The sequence below is a fragment of the Bombyx mori genome, chromosome 12 (assembly GCF_030269925.1).
Source record: "Bombyx mori chromosome 12, ASM3026992v2".
NCBI classification, from domain to species: domain Eukaryota; kingdom Metazoa; phylum Arthropoda; class Insecta; order Lepidoptera; family Bombycidae; genus Bombyx; species Bombyx mori.
The window spans coordinates 9,451,622-9,469,605 of record NC_085118.1 but is presented as its reverse complement, the minus strand read 5'-3'; the positions used below and the strand labels follow the sequence as shown (position 1 = coordinate 9,469,605).

General features: G+C 35.5%; 1 protein-coding gene across 1 annotated transcript in view; it reads left to right on the top strand.

The window, feature by feature from the left end:
• The window catches only part of LOC101742788 (uncharacterized), a 33,302-nt gene that overhangs the window by 7,719 nt on the left and 7,599 nt on the right, over positions 1–17,984 (top strand). Inside the window, exon 2 of the mRNA XM_038014492.2 lies at positions 17,409–17,451. The gene's annotated coding sequence lies outside the window, so the exon portion shown is untranslated. The remainder of the gene's footprint in view (positions 1–17,408; positions 17,452–17,984) is intronic.

Genomic DNA, 17,984 nt, shown 5'->3' with positions numbered 1-17,984 from the left:
TCGGTACATATACATTGTTAACAAGGATTCCAATATGTAGGTGGGCTGTGAGCTCGTCCACCCATCTAAGCAATAAAAAAAAAAAATCCAACCGAATATCCTTTGTAAACGCGCTTTTCCATATTAACGATTTCAGTATTCGCGGCATATTTACGCAACGTATACCCCGCGAACCTAGCATTTACTGTACTATCTAAATCTATGAATTTTGTTATTAGTTCTTCAAAATTTTCTCGAAAGCAACTGCTATGTTCCGATTTTGGTACGGTTCTCTCGAATGCATCGCATTAATGCAAATTATTTCAAATAAAACTTTTCATTTACTACTAGTGATTTTTTTATTTGTTATCTATTTTTCATTGTATTAGAATATGGCCCGCCTCGATGGTGAGAGGGCATTATCATTCGTGAACCTCGTAATGCCATGGCCGTATCTAAGCCGGTGTAGGCAAGGTATGAATCATGATATTACGCCGAAGATTGCCATAAATCTCATTTGAAGAAATTTATGTCATAGTGCTCAGGAAACGTCATTGCAGTTATTCCACAGCCGGATGGTACGTGGCAAAAACGATAACGGACATGAAGTCGTCGCTGTCTGAAAGATAAGACGTCCGGTGTATTCGTATCAAGCAACCTCACTATGCCGGTGTTCATATTCCGCAAGCAGGAATCTGTTGTTTTTAGATACTACGTACTTGACATATATTTATGATCGACTTCCACGATGCGGGAATAAAATCTAACCAGCGAAGTTTACAAACGTAAAGAATATGCTTCATTAATCGTGGTACGGCGCATTGAGAGCCCGCATGGGTAAGTACTATCCTGACTGTCTAAGCAGTCATACGATTTGAAGGGTAATAATAATAATAATAAATAATAATAAATATTTAATAACAATCACGCCACGTTAACTGGTCCCGTGCTAAGTTCGTAAAGAACTTGTGTTACAGGTACCAGATAACGGAAATAAATGTAAGATTTTTATTATACACGTACATATATTTAATATACATCCATAAACCTGGAAAAGACATTTATATTTATCATACAAATATCTTCCCTTGGCGGGATTCGAACCCGCGACCCCCTTGTGTAGTGACCATGTCACTTACCACTACACCAGACGATCGTTGAGGGTAGCCTCATGGTGAACGTAGGCATTCGCGTTGTAAGTGTTGACGGACTCTGCTGACCATTTTCGGGCGTGTATGATATACCATAATAAAAATTAATACACATTCACTAATTGAGCCGCAAATGTTTGCCTACATACAAATCTATGTTACTGCAAATTTTCGCAGTGCTACGATCCGTAAAATTGTCTTCTTGGCAATCGTACGTGAACACTGAACATTTCGCGAGGCCTTAATCGCTGTAAATAAATGTATTAATGTGTACTAAAAACGCTTTATAAATATACAAATATATTTATATTGGTGTAGTGAAGTTTAAAAATAGTCCAAAGTGCAATAGCTAGTCATCTGCCGAGTAGCTGGCCAGTTCGTTAGTCACTAAGGGGATTATCGTCGCTCGGCCGGACTCGACTTCCGTGACATGTTAACACATACATTTGTGTACGGCAGCCACTACGCTTGTACCATTTGGCACGTGATTCAACATACACCAACCTGCCGCAAACGTAACACATTCGATAAGTTATACATGTACCGCAAAACAACATTCATTTCTGGTACCATCGTACTAAGTTAAATACGATATTGATAATGGTTTTTGGGAAATATATTTACTTGTAATTTTAGCATATTTTTTTCGATGACAATATTGTTACGTGAAAATGTGCATCTTTGATATAAATTATAATTATTATTTCGAATTTTCTTAACTTACAAACAAAGGAGCTAGTGCCTAGCTTGTAAGTGAAGTCAATGGGCACTGGAATGTTGTCCGGTCACCGTCCTCGCCGAACCCGTCGTTTCCGACGAAGAGCTCGGCGAGTAAATTAACCCATAGATACAGTCCACTGAGTTTCTCTCCAAATCTTCTCAGTAGGTCGCGTTTCTGATCCGCTTGTAGATTCATGGAAGCACTGCTCTTTCTACGGCCAGTGTTAGCAACACCTCTGGTTTGAGCCCACCTACGCGCTAGGGTAACGCTGATATAGCCTCTCAAGGCTATCAGCATAGGTAGGAAAAAAAGGAATGTTGAATGTCCCCCGCCTCCGAATTGTTGTAAAAATCGCAACGATATACAGAGGAATAAATGCTACACTCCTTTCAAATTAAGTTATTTTAATTGGGTAGATGTTTCAGACGCGAGTTCTAAGTCTGGATTGTATTGTATTACGGTTGTTCCATTCTTCAAGTCGGAGTGCATGAGTGTGTTGCGACATAAATAATTAGCATCGTGGTACCTACTAATACGAACTTCCTAAGATCTTGCGAGTTAAATTTGGTTACTTTTTTTTACTTTTGGTTACTTGGTGGTTTGGTTTGTTACTTTTGGTTATTTGGTCCTTCACCGTGGAAGTCAATTGTAAGCATTTGTTAGATACGTATTCCATTAGAAAAATTGGTACCTGCTTGCGACATTCGAATACCGGCACAGTTGCGTCGCTTGATATGAATGCACCGGGCGCATAGGATAATGAAAGCCTGAAAAATCATGAAGACTTTTTAAAACTATTATTATTATGATCCCATAAACTAAATGGAAGATAACAATGTGGACTATAATGTTCTCTTTTAAGAGATTTTCATAGCTAATGCTTGTGATTGTAAAATTATAACAAATTCATAAAACTTTATCATTTTTCCACACACATTTCCTACATAAAGTCAATGATTGGGAAAACGCACTAAGGATACAGGGCTTTATCCAATATTAATCCTGTACCTAAAAGCTATGTCTCGATGGAATATTGAATAATAAAAATACCGTAACCTTTTCCAGATATGTATGGGAAGATAATAGTTTTTACGAATAGCGTATGTTTTCGGATGTGGGTCGATGTGTGTTAAGCTACAGTCCGAGAGAAATATAGTCTAACGTTGGGGAAAAGACGGATTTAATTAATTCGAATTGGTCAATATAATCATTACAATAAGAGTATTTCTTATTTCATAAATGTCTTTATTATCAAACTACCTACTAATGAATAACATCTGACGTAATTCACTGAGGGTACAACGTTATCGACAAGATAAATTGATCCGAGCCCTTAATTTATTAAGAATATCATGCCACTCAAGACAGGACAGAATCTAATTATGACTTTCGTAAATTTTAATCTTCATCATTCTTCAAATTAATGAGCCGAGGAAAAGTTAATAACTTCAATATCGTGTTAAGGAAATTTGTGTTTTTTAATAAAAATACTTACTTTTGATAGTACTTCTAAATCCGGATAATTATCCGGATATCCACTTTCGATAATAAAATATTTTGTATATTATAAATAGCTTTTATAGAAATAAATGAAAAGCATTGTAGCTATTGTTTTTAAACTTCTTTATCACATGGAGCTTACGCTGGAAAAGTCGGCGTTGACAGAAACAACTGTTTAGATAGAACAAAAGGCCTAACTGGGCCACTTACACTGTCTCGCGTCGCTCTACTTTACCTTAGTACGAGTCTATAAGTTACTAGAAATACTTCAGTCCACGCAACTCAGTAGATATTAATGATAAGTTACATAAGTTTTTTCTTCGGTGTTCGCGAGTCTTAGACGTAATTAAAACTACTTTTACGCAATATTAAGCCGCTTAAAAACCGCGTTATTAAATCGTAAAATATGTTTTAATTAAATCACATAAGTGTAGTTCTTACTTTTAGTGAAGTACAACTTATAAAGTAGAAACCAGAAATTCAATTACAATAACCACAGGATTTTTTATAAATTAAAAGATTTTCACTTACACTTATTGCAAAAATACATAAAACTATAGTATAGTATTTTTGTTTGCAATAAAATATATTTCATCGAAGTAAAAAAAACCATATTCCGTTCAAAAATAAATTTTACTACGTCGCAGTCATTATACTCAGCATCAAAAAAGGACATGTGGTTGAGCTATAAAATTTTATGGTATGTCTCAGCATATTAGCTCATGGCTTGGTTTTTTTTTATCACAAAAAAAATGAATTGCAAATCTTCTTCGAGCCTTACGAGTATTGCTCAGAAACAATTAGTTTTTGTACAAATTGAACTTGCTTTTAACGACTGGTAATATTACGTTGTTTTCTTGAAATTGTTTGTGCTATTATAGTCAAAACATTAATTTTAAATCATTCGTGGTCACCGAACATTAAACAGCAATAAAAATTCGAGAAAGCAATACGTAATAAAATATCCCAACTCGAAACGACGCTCAATTATGGTGTAATAAATTTATATTAACGACAGTTAAAATAGTTGTACGAATACGGTGTAGTTCGATTTGTGCCTTATACTCGTAGTAAAGGATTGGTATTGTTTGAAATGTTGAGAAATGACGAACTTTAGATTTGGCTTACAGTCGCCCTCAATATTTTGCTTATTTATACAGCGAACAGGTAACGTGCTTACATACGTTTGTATTGATTCGGCCTTCGAATACCGCTTTTGTATCGATTGACTACCAATGGCTTTGAAATATTAAATTCGTTTAAGTAGTATATGAAGTTTTCATGAGATGTGAGGTAATTCAACGTTAATTTCGGTTTAGTACATTGTTTAGCGGTTCGTATTGACAATGTATTTTATTAGTATTTGATAAGTTTCCAAATTGAAGCAGCTGGATGCGACGCATTAATTACCTTCCGGACATTATTAAAATTATAGGTAAGTACTTCAGTATCGATAGAAGATGTTCGCTACTGAAGTATCTATAATTGAAGTTAAAGTAAATTTAACTGTGTTGATATCACGTTACATGTTCCACGCAACTACACATTATTTAGACTAGGAGAGTAATTGTATTTGAAATGTAATTTTATGTTGAGATGTGTTCCAGTAAACAGGGATGTGAGAATACATATTGTAAGAGATCTCGAGCTACGTTCTAAGAAAATGGTTCACGATGCCTAAAAAAACAAAAATAGGTTTTCTATTAGTTGTTCACAAAATCGATTAGCATTTTTATTGACAGAATTATAAGGCTCAGAGCCATTGTAAGAGAGAATAAAGAACACATATTTTCCCAACAACCTTGTTTGGCATTACCAAAGCGCTTAAATGTTTACCAAGGAAAACGTGTAGCAAGTTTAAAAGACACGTAGCGGAAAGGTTTGAAATAGAAATTAAGCATTATTAGCATTCAGTGGTTCAATTTGATGGCAACACCAAAATGGTTTAAAAAAGTTACTTCTGACAACTGCTGTCAAGCTGACTTCCGCTCGAACGATGTTCTGTTTAAGATGTGGTATCCCAGCAATCAAACCAAACGGCCAACCAAAAGAAGAATAGCAGTTCAAACGGAGTTCCCAACATATTCAATAAGTACACAGACTGCTTTGAAAAATTGATTGATAATATTGATTTTATGTTCCAATATATTTTTCAATAGAGAAAATTATGAGACGTTTGTTTGCGGGCGGTAAGCAATATCGACGAAATTAATAAAAGACATGGTCATAAAAGGATTTTATGGAATTTTGTATGATAGTGGCTTGGGTTTCTGGTAAGGGTAAAAGCTATAAATTATTCGGCCACAACATGATACCCCCGGGGCAAACTTTCTGCAACATAATCTTTTGGGAGTTCACCGTTAGATTTAAAAGAAACTTTTGTTAGTATTTTTCGAAAAAGTATTTTTCCATTTATAGGAAGAAAAAAACTGTTTTGGTTTTCAAATGATTGGAAATAGCACTCAAATTATGCGCCGTATGATTAGAGGTGCAGTGGTGCAGTCTAGATTTAGTTATTTCACTTACACCTAAATTAAATGCAAAATCGGCATAGAATAGTGCTTCAGCAACTTCAAACTAGCTAAATTATATACATAATAATATGACTACGTAAACGCAAACAATATCATTTGCGTAATTACTGGTACGAATAAGTAGTAGGGTGTTTTGTGAGCCCATTTAGGTAGGTATTACCACCCTGCCTATTTCTGCCGCTAAGCAGTAATCGGCCCGGTTTGAGCGATTAGACATTCTTTAATATAAAGTGCCATCGAAACATAGACCTCAAGTCAGAACATGTACGGGTTCCGGTGGTTATTTAGCATCATTTGTGCTGTCAGCTTGTTGACTTTACAATTTGAGAATAAACTACGCTTATTAGTAATTTCCGCCCATCACCACGTAAACAAGTAATAGTTTCAGAATTTCCTATATAGAAGTTTACCTTTCCCTAATGACAAGTCATAGAGTTTTTGATTGTTTAGGCGGATGTTTTTGACAGTTCGTTTGTCTGAGCGGAAGTAAGGTATTTGAGTTGATATACAGTTGGAATTGCTATGATTCTTCTTGGTTGGTGTTCGTGTATTTTCAAATAGGTTCATGGTAAGTTTTCTCGTAGGTAGGTTTTGTATATTATATAACTAACGCAGTGACTAACGCAGTACGCTAGTATTTTGTATAGCTAACGCAATATTTAGATACTTTTTTGGTCGGAGTTTCATATTTAAAATTTGTTTTGATGTTTGTTGCCAAAGAATGTCTGTCTTTTTTCAAAATCATCATTAATCCAAAGTAATTCACTACTAACCGTGGGTATTGTAGATATGTACGTGAATAGTCGAAAGTCAAATAATAAGGTCTATATTTGACTACTGGTAAAATGTGTTAATAGGCACGCACCGCACGGGTAACTACCACTTTCCAGCCTATTTCTATCGCAAAACAGTCAAGTGTCAAATGTTGTCAACAGACAGCTATTTTATAATAACGGTAAGCAGTGGTTTGGCGAAGACCCTGGCATTGCTGACGTTTGCTGACGTCTGCTGGCAAGAAAAAATAATATTTATGCTGCGACCTCATTACTCTAGGTGGCTAGCGGCATTGACATTTTGATGTCTATGAGCTCTTGTTAGAGACCAGCAGATTTAATTAGTGAAGTTTAATTTCATACAGATTTAATGATAAATATGGTATATTTAATATTAAATGATACAAGTATTATAGCTGAAAGCATTTCTCATGCTTTACTTGCATTAATCTGTAAATCATAATAAAAATAGTTTTTTTTTTTACGAAATCGGGCCGTGGAAACCAGAGCGGAGCGCAGCCATCGTTTTAAATATTAAAAGTATTTGCATTACAATTCATTGTGTTTGTGCAAACTTACTCAGGATTCCGTACTCTGTTTTTTAAGTTTTTCCTTCATATTAATGGATTATTCGTGATGGTAAAGTGATGTTGTTGTATTCTTTCTGACAATTTTTATTTATTTATTAAGTTGCACCAACGAAGTGATCATCAATACAAAACATTGAACAATTGACAAAAGTTCATGGCAGATGTCACCTCATTTATAGGTGCAATCGACAGTGCATTAACAACAAAAATAAAAAATTATATAACTAAGATTTCTTTACAGGTGATTAATTGCTTAAGATTAATTTATATTTAATTGGGAAATGATGATAGGGAGTTTATTAAAACGTATCAATCAAATTTAATCTTTGCATTATTATGGCTCTATTTTAAATTTGGGGACTGCTAATACGATGATTTATATTTTTAATCAATGAAACATCTTTTGCATTTGATGAAATTCAATTTCCTAGTCTTTACCTAATGATCGATATTCGACCATAATCACTGACATTTCAAGATTTAGATTAATTTAACAGACGGTTAGAATGATGACGGTAGACGATTTAACAGATTAACGGTATTTTCCGTTTTATTATTGAAAATTAAAAAAATCTGATTACTTCCAAAGAGATAAAGAATATTCTGAAGTATTTCTTTCCTTTCTATGGTATAACTAATTTATGTGTATTATCTATGTATTATCTATGGTATTTCTTACCTTCTCGTTTCATTATATTTTTCATTAGATCGTAGTTAAACTAATCAAAATCAATTTTTAAGGGATTCATCTTTGGGAATAACGACAATCTTCCACGGGTGTACATTTCTCGGTAGACCGACGGTCCTTATGTTATGGTTTGGAGCTTGTGTAGATGCAAGCTTATCTTGAAACTATCTTGTGTTTCTACGAAAGCTGCCCGTTACGCCCTCTACAATACCAAAAAAAAATGTGTATTGGGTATTGTAAATTACATAACCAACGAAATTGTTTGATATCGTCGGCTAAATTTTGATGAAATAGGTACTTTGGTAAGGTACTCCGATGACGGGTAATAACTGAGATTAATTACACGTGTTGTCACAAGACGCTAATGTTGTCAGCGGATTATATGGCTTCCCTTTGACAAGGGTCAGCCGGCCCTGTTTGTTCGAACTTTCTGAAACAATAACTAGAACCCGTTTAAAACAACTTTTAGCTGGATTATGATTCCAATGAAGGAATGTTTTTGTGGGCGGGGCCGAAACACCCATCGAAACTTTTTTAATTTCCACCCAAGACGAAGCGCTTTGATGAAAGTTTTATCATGTGAACTCGCAACAAATTCTTATCGAGTTGAGTTGCACATATTCAACTTTCAGCTTGCCGTGAAATGTTCGAGTTTCTCGATAATTATTTTACTTTCGAGTAGGGAGTCTTGTGAAAACAATTGAATACAGGCGAACGATGAAACGGTACCTTCAAGTGATTCGTGACGAGAATCAATTACGGCCGTTTTTCTCGTTCGTTTTGCTCTAATGCAAAGTCATCGTAGCTTAGAAACAGCATCCAAAATTCTGATAAAATTACGCGGGTAGCATAATAATGAATTGCCGACCGGTACTTTTTATGATATCCTTTAATTTTGACCTTTGAAATTTAAATTATTCGTGAATTCCGGATGGAGTTTTTTAAAATATTTGCTCAGTCAGTTTTCTCGCTAAGTTTCGGCTCTTCATTTAACTAGATCTTTTAAGGGAGCCTCTGAAAATGTGTCCCGAAGGATTATTTAATAATTTTAGTTATAATTAATGAAGTGTAGCCCAGTTAGTTACAGTTCTATGATTAAGGAGCTACGTTTCCGTCAAAGCGATTCCCATTACTGGACAAAGTTTTTAACAAGGATCTTTGACGAAATACGTTTTACAGGAAAGTTTTTGAGGACAATATTTTCCAAGAGACCTTTACAGTATTAAATTAAAAAGTTTACAATTGTCGCAACCGTTCCTATTACGCAAGTTTTTACTCTGAAGAATCAAATGCAAATCAGGATTACTGTTTTAATGAGTAAAATAGTGGGAATATAATATATATATATTATTGCTTAGATGGGTGGACGAGCTCACAGCCCATCTGGTGCTAAGTGGTTACTGGAGCCCTACATCTATATATGATAGACATCTACAACGTAAATGCGCCACCCACCTTGAGATAAAAGTTCTAAGGTCTCAGTATAGTTACAACGGCTGCCCTACCTTTCAAACCGAAACGCATTACTGCTTCACGGCAGAAATAGGCAAGGCGGCGGTCCCTACCTGTGCGGACTCAAGAGGTTCTACCACCAGTAAATTAGTTAAGGTACGCAAACAAACTCCTTATGCATATAATGTTAAGAGCTTACTCAAACTCAGCCACATAACTACGTGGATAACAAAATTGAAGTCTAAATTGCATTGACCCGACGTCTGTTATATTCTTCAAGTTGGTGATACCCGTCATTGTGGACTTCTAGTCTGCCCTGCCCTATACCGTATCAGTACATAAGAATTTACTGGATAATACATTAAAAAGTCAGGTATGACAATAGATGAGAATATTTTGCTAATATTTCTAGGACGCCTAATGGCATACTTTAAAAATCCTGCTTAAAGTCCTTTGACCTGATTTTTACATTTATGCTGTTACTTAAATTTCGTTATTTTATGAAATAACCCTGAGTACTTTATGTTCCTTCTCAGGACCGCTTTGTAGGTTACCTCAATGAAAAACAAAAAATAAATGGGACGAGAATACGAACCGAGCCAAATAATCAGTTGAAATATTTGAAATCTACGAATATAAATTGTGACGTTGAGTATTTCACGCGAAATCCGTTAAGGGTTTTCAAACTGACAGACACCCTTGAGTACAAACTTGTTGGGCCCTCCCAGCTTGCGGTGAGCACTGAGGTCACGGCGTGCGACTCGAAAATGCCGTATCGCAGACTAGCGTGGTTCCATAGTTTAGAAGATAATTTCAAACACTAGTGAAAGTCTTTTCCGTATCTATCTATCTATCTATCTATATATATAAAAATGAATTGCTGTTCGTTAGCCTCGCTAAAACTCGAGAACGGCCTGACCGATTTGGCTAATTTTGGTCTTGAATTATTCGTGGAAGTCCAGGGAAGGTTTAAAATGTGAGAAAATATAAAAAAGCTCGGAATTATATAAAAACAAACAATTTTGTTTTTCCTTGGATGTGTCCCCTTGATGTGTCTTTTATTTATCGATTGAGGCACTACGGAGTGTGCCGGGTCAGCTAGTACGTAATAAAAAAAATGTGAGCCGTCACGGGACGCCTGGCAGATGTGAAACATCGACATTATTTTGTAAAAGTAATATACAAAAAAAAACAGATTGGATTATGGTGGAGATACAGAAAAAAACAGATACAAACAGGAACTAAATATTTCATAATGATAAAATAAAATATTACGAAAAAATAATTTGTTTTCAAGTAAAACACAGGTTGTGTGTACTGTAGTAAACAACACTGTATACACTACGGAGTATACACTATAGGTATCCGAGCTCAGTGTAGCGAGAGAGATCGCTTAGCGCCGAATCGAGTGGGAGAGAATCGCACAGTCGATTGCGCATGGCGACGCGTCGCCACGGCATGCGTCGCCACGCCAGAAATCGGTTTTACGTGCGGCTATAGATGTTTCACATCAAAAATGTGTTGTTGAAATGCCATAATCTATACTAATATTATAAAGCTGAAGAGTTTGTTTGAACGCGCTAATCTCAGGAACTACTGGTCCGATTTGAAAAATTATTTCAGTGTTAGATAGCCCATTTATCGAGGAAGGCTATATAACATCATGCCAAGACCAATACAAGCGGAGCACCAATAAAGAATGATTCAAAATCGGGGTTTTAATCCCTTTTGAGAACTTCCACTGCGTGCGCTGCGGAAACGGTTAAAGTTTCGCTAAAGTAATGTATTGGGGGAATTGTTCCCCTTTAAAAGATCTAAAAAAAAGGCCGCGATATATCTATATGTTAAGGTTAGCTCACTATAACGTTTTTAGGCTAACCAAATTTTGTTCTAAAATAAAGCATTATTTGTGAACTATTCCACGCGGACGAAGTCGCGGGCAAAAGCTCGTACATATATATTTTTTGCCAAGTGGCAGCTAATTACGATCTAAGATCTTCAGAGTGGTCGACGTATAAAGAAGAAATTAACAGCATGCAAAGTACTCGTAAAGTTCGGAAATTTAATTTCACGCAAATTACTTCTAGGTAGGTGAAATAATTTTTCGGACTAAATTATAATTACGACATATTACATTTTTATTTGGATTCTACACAAGACATGATATTTCTCCTCGTCTTTTTATTTCATACATATATAGTATTATAACAAATAAAGTTTATATTAGGTTGCGGAACAAGCTTTTTCGTATTTTATAAGTAAAAATTTGCAAAAAATTCTCTTTGGTTGTATTTTTGTTATCTGGCTGGTTTTGATACCATCAAACAGATCAAATTTTGAAAACAGAAAAACGTAATAACGGTTATCTATCAGTTTTTTATTGCTTTCGTTGGACGAGCGTACGAGCCACCTGATGTGAAGTGGTTACCAGAGCCCATAGACGTGCAATCCTCAACTACTTAGAGAAAGTTCTCAGTTTTATTGGTAATATATAACGGCTTCTTACCTTTCAAAACCGAAACGTATTACTGTTTCATAGGAGGAATAGGCAGGGTGGTGGTAGTACCTACCCGTACGAACTCACAAGACGCCCTACCATCAGTAACTACGCAAATTATATTTTAACATTTATTAATTTTTTTAATAAATTTTTATTAATAAATTCTTCTATTGTTTCAATAGAAAAAAATATACCTGGTTGCGGGATTCGAATACCGGTACCGAGTTCGATACGAATGCACCAGGCGTCTTACCTTTCATGCCGCGATGACTTTATGTCCGCCAAAATTAGTCAATCTACGAATATCTACGAATAATAATACAATCGATTCTGAATCTAATTAGTTGATCTGTTATGGATAATATTAATAGGATATTTTTAAAAGTGAAGAAGGATAGGCATAAGAGTATAATAGTTACAGTATACCAGAAGATCTAGGGGTGACTACAACACAGTTGAAGAAGTCTGGGTATATGTATATCTGGTGGTAGGACCTCTTGTGAGTCCGCGCGGGTAGGCACCACCACCCCGACTATTTCTGCTGTGAAGTAGCAATGCGTTTCGGTTTGAAGGGTGGGGCAGCCGTTGTAACTATACAGAGACCTTAGAACTTATATATCAAGGTGTGTGGCGCGTTTACGTTGTACATGTCTATTGGTTCCAGTAACCACCTAACACCAGGTGGGCTGTAAGCACACATCTAGGCAATAAAACCAAAAGCTCGATATATATACGAGTATGTGTGCGAGACGAGCTCACTGACAAAAACCGAATGAAGAGCTGGTGCACTACCGGGGTTAGGACGCTGGAGTTTCAAGGAAACCGGCTGAAGGAGCCGACCCTCACTGTTGGCTGGGGTCCATGCCGTCTCATCTACGATCACGAAATAACTATAGCCAAACCCGGTATAACTCGAAATTAAGTGATTCTGTGGATATCGTGGGAGTAAAAGGGCATCGATTATTATATTATGAACTTTAAGCACCAAGAAAAACCATCGATTCTGAAAGAGCTAATCAAACTCAAAGTCTAATTAAAAATGACAACGAGCTATAAAAATGGCAAATGTATATTTATCATTAAAAAAGTGTAAATAAACTATGATAAAATTTCTTGATTTTGAACAACAGATACAACAGTGCGTTTTACTCGATCAATAAAAATATATCCGTATTTTTTAACATATCCCTATATTATGATGATTATAAGCATTTAAGCAACTTATCGAAGTGTTTACTTATTCAAGGTTTTATAAGACCATGTTCGCTGTTTCTTTGCCAACTCTAAAGCTAAAATGAATGTCATAGTATTGCTATGAACTACTATGAAGCATTTGAAGTTATAGTAAGATGCTCAATACTGCAAGAAAAACGCTTTGTTACAACTACTAAATACATGAAATACCGAAAGTCATTTGTTTAAATAACTTGCGGTCTAATATCGTGCCTTGATGTGTTTTATTGTTTGATAACGTGTCTTCAAAATGTAGTAATACACAAGACATTCACATAAACGGCTTGGAAAAGTATAAAACATGAAAATATAAATAGACATACCTAGTAATATTTAAATGTAAATAGCTCACTGAGTCTCCTGGCTAAGAAAGTCAAAGTGAATTTTGGCTTCCTGTCTCCACACCGATCTGTGGGCTGTAAAGCGAGTAATAGCGGGAGAGGGACTAAGATCGGGAGGTATTTTTGTGGGATTCCTAAAAGACATTCATGGTTAATATTTCTGCTTTCAAGAAAGCTTTGCTTCTAAATTGAAAGAAAAATGTTCAGTTACTTTTAATACTTAAACTATTCGCTTGAATTACCTTTCTTTTCGGTAGGCAGCGGCTTGGCTCTGCCCCTGGCATTGCTGAAGTCCATGGGCGACGGTAACCACTCACCATCAGGCGGGCCGTATACTCGTCTGCCTACAAGGGCAATAAATAAAAAATCTTAACCGGTAGTGTTATTTAAATACTCGTCTCATGTTTGAAAGTCAATCTTTTAGTTTACCCAAATGTTGTAAAATTACCTTGTATTATGTAAAACATCCACGATAATAGCAAATATAAAAACTTGGTGTCTGTGCCGAATGGGTGCACATGAAAACCAGAGCTGAATACACATACATATGTATGCATAAATATACATACATAGGACAAGTCGTCAGCAGACCGAGAGCGAGCAGCCGCGCGCAACCTTTCGTACACAACCTTCTGCTCTGAAAAATATTGCAAGGGTTTTATTTCCCGCGGTTTTTGTGGAATTCATGCCAAAGAGAAAGTTCAAGAAACAACGCTGATTTGTTTACAGATTCATTGATTTATTTTGGTTTCTAAATTTTAAAGTGACCCGAAATTGATTATTAGTTAATAGCTCGTGGTATGTGGATACTGATGGTACAGAATACGTGGTACTTGTCTCTGTAATCACAATGAGATACAGCATGTACCATATACTTTAAGATAGTCGTAGTGATATAATAAAAAGATAGCATAAAGTAATTTAATATAAGAATAAAAAATCACGTCTAGAATATTCTACGAGGTTTAAATAAATTTGTTAAAAAAAAACATTAAATTCCGAATTCATTAACGACTGATTATTTTTAAAACACCAATCTTAGATAACTTTAGTATGGCAACAAATCTATTGGAATGCAAGTTTTATTTTAAATTTTTTCGAGGAAATCATCATATTTGTTTGAACATTTCTTACGTTATAAATTAACACTTTAAGATAGAATTTAATTTCGTCTTGTTTAAGAATAGTAAGATTTACAGTTTTACAAAACTTGCAACAAAGAGTGGAGAGGCCGCGGCAGCACGCAATCGCGTGATAACGAAAGGGCACACTGCAATTACACGCCGAATGACCCGAACTCATTCCGCACGCAAATGTCGCCGTTAAAGCGAAGACCTCAAATTGGTGTGTAAAAATAAAACAGATAGGCACATGTGCGAAAGCGTTTCTTAATGCCTTGCTTCGTACCGTAGTACACTTGTTTTTATGAGAATTGAGATGAGGAATGCATAGGAATACTCACAATCACACAAAGCCCAATGGAAAGGATCATGTAGGAATTGTCTCGTGAGATCGATACAGGATTGAGGAGATTGGCAAGAAAAAAATAATATTATATAGTCATTTTTACTAATGTATTTTTGACTAATAAATGAATATTAACTTCAAAGAGCTTCTCAACCCCTAAAGTTAGAGCATTACAAAGGTTTTTAAAAGGACTTTTTCTTTAATGATTTGTGTCTTTTTATTATTTTACCTTTAAAAGTTAAGACTTTTGAATTTGATTGAAATTTTAAAACATTTGTAGCATTTTTGTCTGACTGGTAGGTATACTTACTGTCCGACATAATTTTAAAAGTGTTTGATGATAAAGATAATTTTGTGAGAGCTTTTCAATTCGAAAATAATTTATATACGTATATAGTCTACTAAAGATCTACTCTAGACAATGAGAGAAAGATGAGATATCCTGTCCGGAAGTAAAAAAAATATATGTAGGGAAATGGCTATAGTAATCACAATTACGTAGCGTCACTACATTAGTCACTAGTTAATTTATGATTTAATAATTATAAGGGTGGTAAACTCAACATCATCAACTTAAGCGACACGCAAAATACATAATTTTATTTATTGGTGAAAATTTTTTGAGTATTGACCAACATTTATAAAAGAATGTCGTTGCAGTCGTCGTGGCCTAAAGGATAAGACGTCCGGTGCATTCGTGTTGAAGCGATGCACCGGTGTTCGAATCCCGCAGGCGGGTACCAATTTTTCTAATGAAATATGTACTCAACAAATGTTCACGATTGACTTCCACGGTGAAGGAATAACATCGTGTAATAAAAATCAAACCCGCAAAATTATAATTTGCGTAATTACTGGTGGTAGGACCTCTTGTGAGTCCGCGCGGATAGGTACCACCGCCCTGCTTATTTCTGCCGTGAAGCAGTAATGCGTTTCGGTTTGAAGGGTGGGGTAGCCGTTGTAACTATACTGAGACTTTAGAACTTGTATCTCAAGGTGGGTGGCGCGTCTACGCTGTAGATGTCTATGGGCTCCAGTAACCACTTAACATCAGGTGGGCTGTGAGCTCGTCCACCCATCTAAGCAATAAAAAAAAAAAAAAAAAAAAAAAAAAAAAAAAAAAAAAAAAAAAAAAAAAAATGTCTGAAATCAGCGATGATTTGTTTCATTATTGAAGACTGTTAAAGGGTGGCTTAGCAATATTTTGTTTAAAAGGCTTACAAATCATCGGTCCATTAACATTATGAAGGATGTAGTTAAGCTTCTTAACAACACCTTGGAATGGCTTATTCATTAAAATTCACAGCAAGGTCCACACAGGCGTGGCTGGACCGTTGCTGGCTATACTTGTATATGACTCGAGAAAATCTGTACCGTGTTCCATGTGATTAGCAGTGGCTACTTTCTATAGAAAAAAATACCTGTTCCAATTGACAAATAGGCATCAAGTAGTAAAATCAACAGAGGATAATTCTAGAGGAGAAGTAGGTTCATATTTTGTTAAAATGCTAGATTTATTATTTTAGAAAGATATGTAACACCCAAAACAATATTTTTCTTCTAATTTATAGAAAGACTTACAACGAGGTAGAAGTTTTTAACTATTTTAACACGAAATAAAACTACCTTTTGTGTTTTAACGAATTGTAACACCAATTGCTCCGAAAATATTCTAGTCAGCCGTTAGGAAAGACGATTCTCGATCCCAGAATAATTTTGACAATACAACCACCCAATCTCACGAGATAACCGCCTAAATTCGCTGTATCCTCAATTTAACCAATGCAATATTGTTTTCTCAGAAAATTCTTAAGATCCCCTACGGATGCGTCGTTTTATTGTTTAAAAATCACAATTTCTAAGAATACGAAACACTTTCTGCAGATTACCTCGCCAACGGCTTCAATTATAGCCTTTACCTAAATACTGTTTACTGTTAGCTCAGTTTAACTCAGTCAGTCAGCTTTTTAATTTTCGTCTATACCGCATCTTTTCTAATGTTGGATGATCAGCCTAGTATTTTATTATAAAACTAGCTAGCCCGGCAGACTTCATAGTGCCTCAATCGATAAATAAAAGTCTTAAACTTTTGTATAAAATAAACTTAAAACAAAGAAAAGGAATCCGTCCGACGGGGGACACATCAAAGAAAAAACAAAATTGTTATTTTTATTTAATTCCGGACATTTTCATATTTATCTACCTTTTAAGCCTTCTCTGGACTTCCACAAATAATTCAAGACCAAAATTAGCCAAATCGGTCCAGCCGTTCTCGAGTTTTAGCGAGACTAACGAACAGCAATTCATTTTTATATGTATAGATATATCCATTTAAGTCTCATTAAATTTTGACTTAGACAAAAAAACGTTTTTGGCATAAACTTACGTTGTAATATCTTAACGTGTAAGGAAAAGACAATAAGTATCAGGAAGTCAGTCTTAAATTCGATACAGAATTAAGTGGTAATTTTGGTTCCAGGTTTCACGGTGTCGCCGCAAGCCGAGAGCATTAAGTATTTGAGGTGAGCTTGCAATTTGATGTTATTTATTTATACTAAAGTTGGCTGAAATTAACTTTGCGAAATAAGCACCATTATTAAACGATATGATTATAATTTAGAGACTAAATAATCTCAAACAGTTTAACATATTTTTATTATTTGAACAGTATTTATACTACCTCAGTCATTTACCTTACCTTTTACCTTACCTTTTACTATTACCTTAGTCAGTTACCTTACTCACAGCCCACCTGGTGTTAAGTGGTTACCGGAGCCCATAGACATCTACAACATAATAGCCACCACCCACCTTGAGATATGAGTTCTAAGGTCTCAGTATAGTTACAACGGCTGACCTTTAAACCGAAACGCTTTACTGCTTCACGGCAGAAATAGGCAGGGTGGTGGTACCTACTGGTGCGGACTCACAAGAGGTCCTATCGCCAGTAAAAATGTATGGTAAGTAATGACTGCAAGTATAATCCTAGAAATTGTGGAGTAACGAGAAAAGGGTCTTTTACACGGTCGAACAAGCTCAAGACCCATTGGTCCTA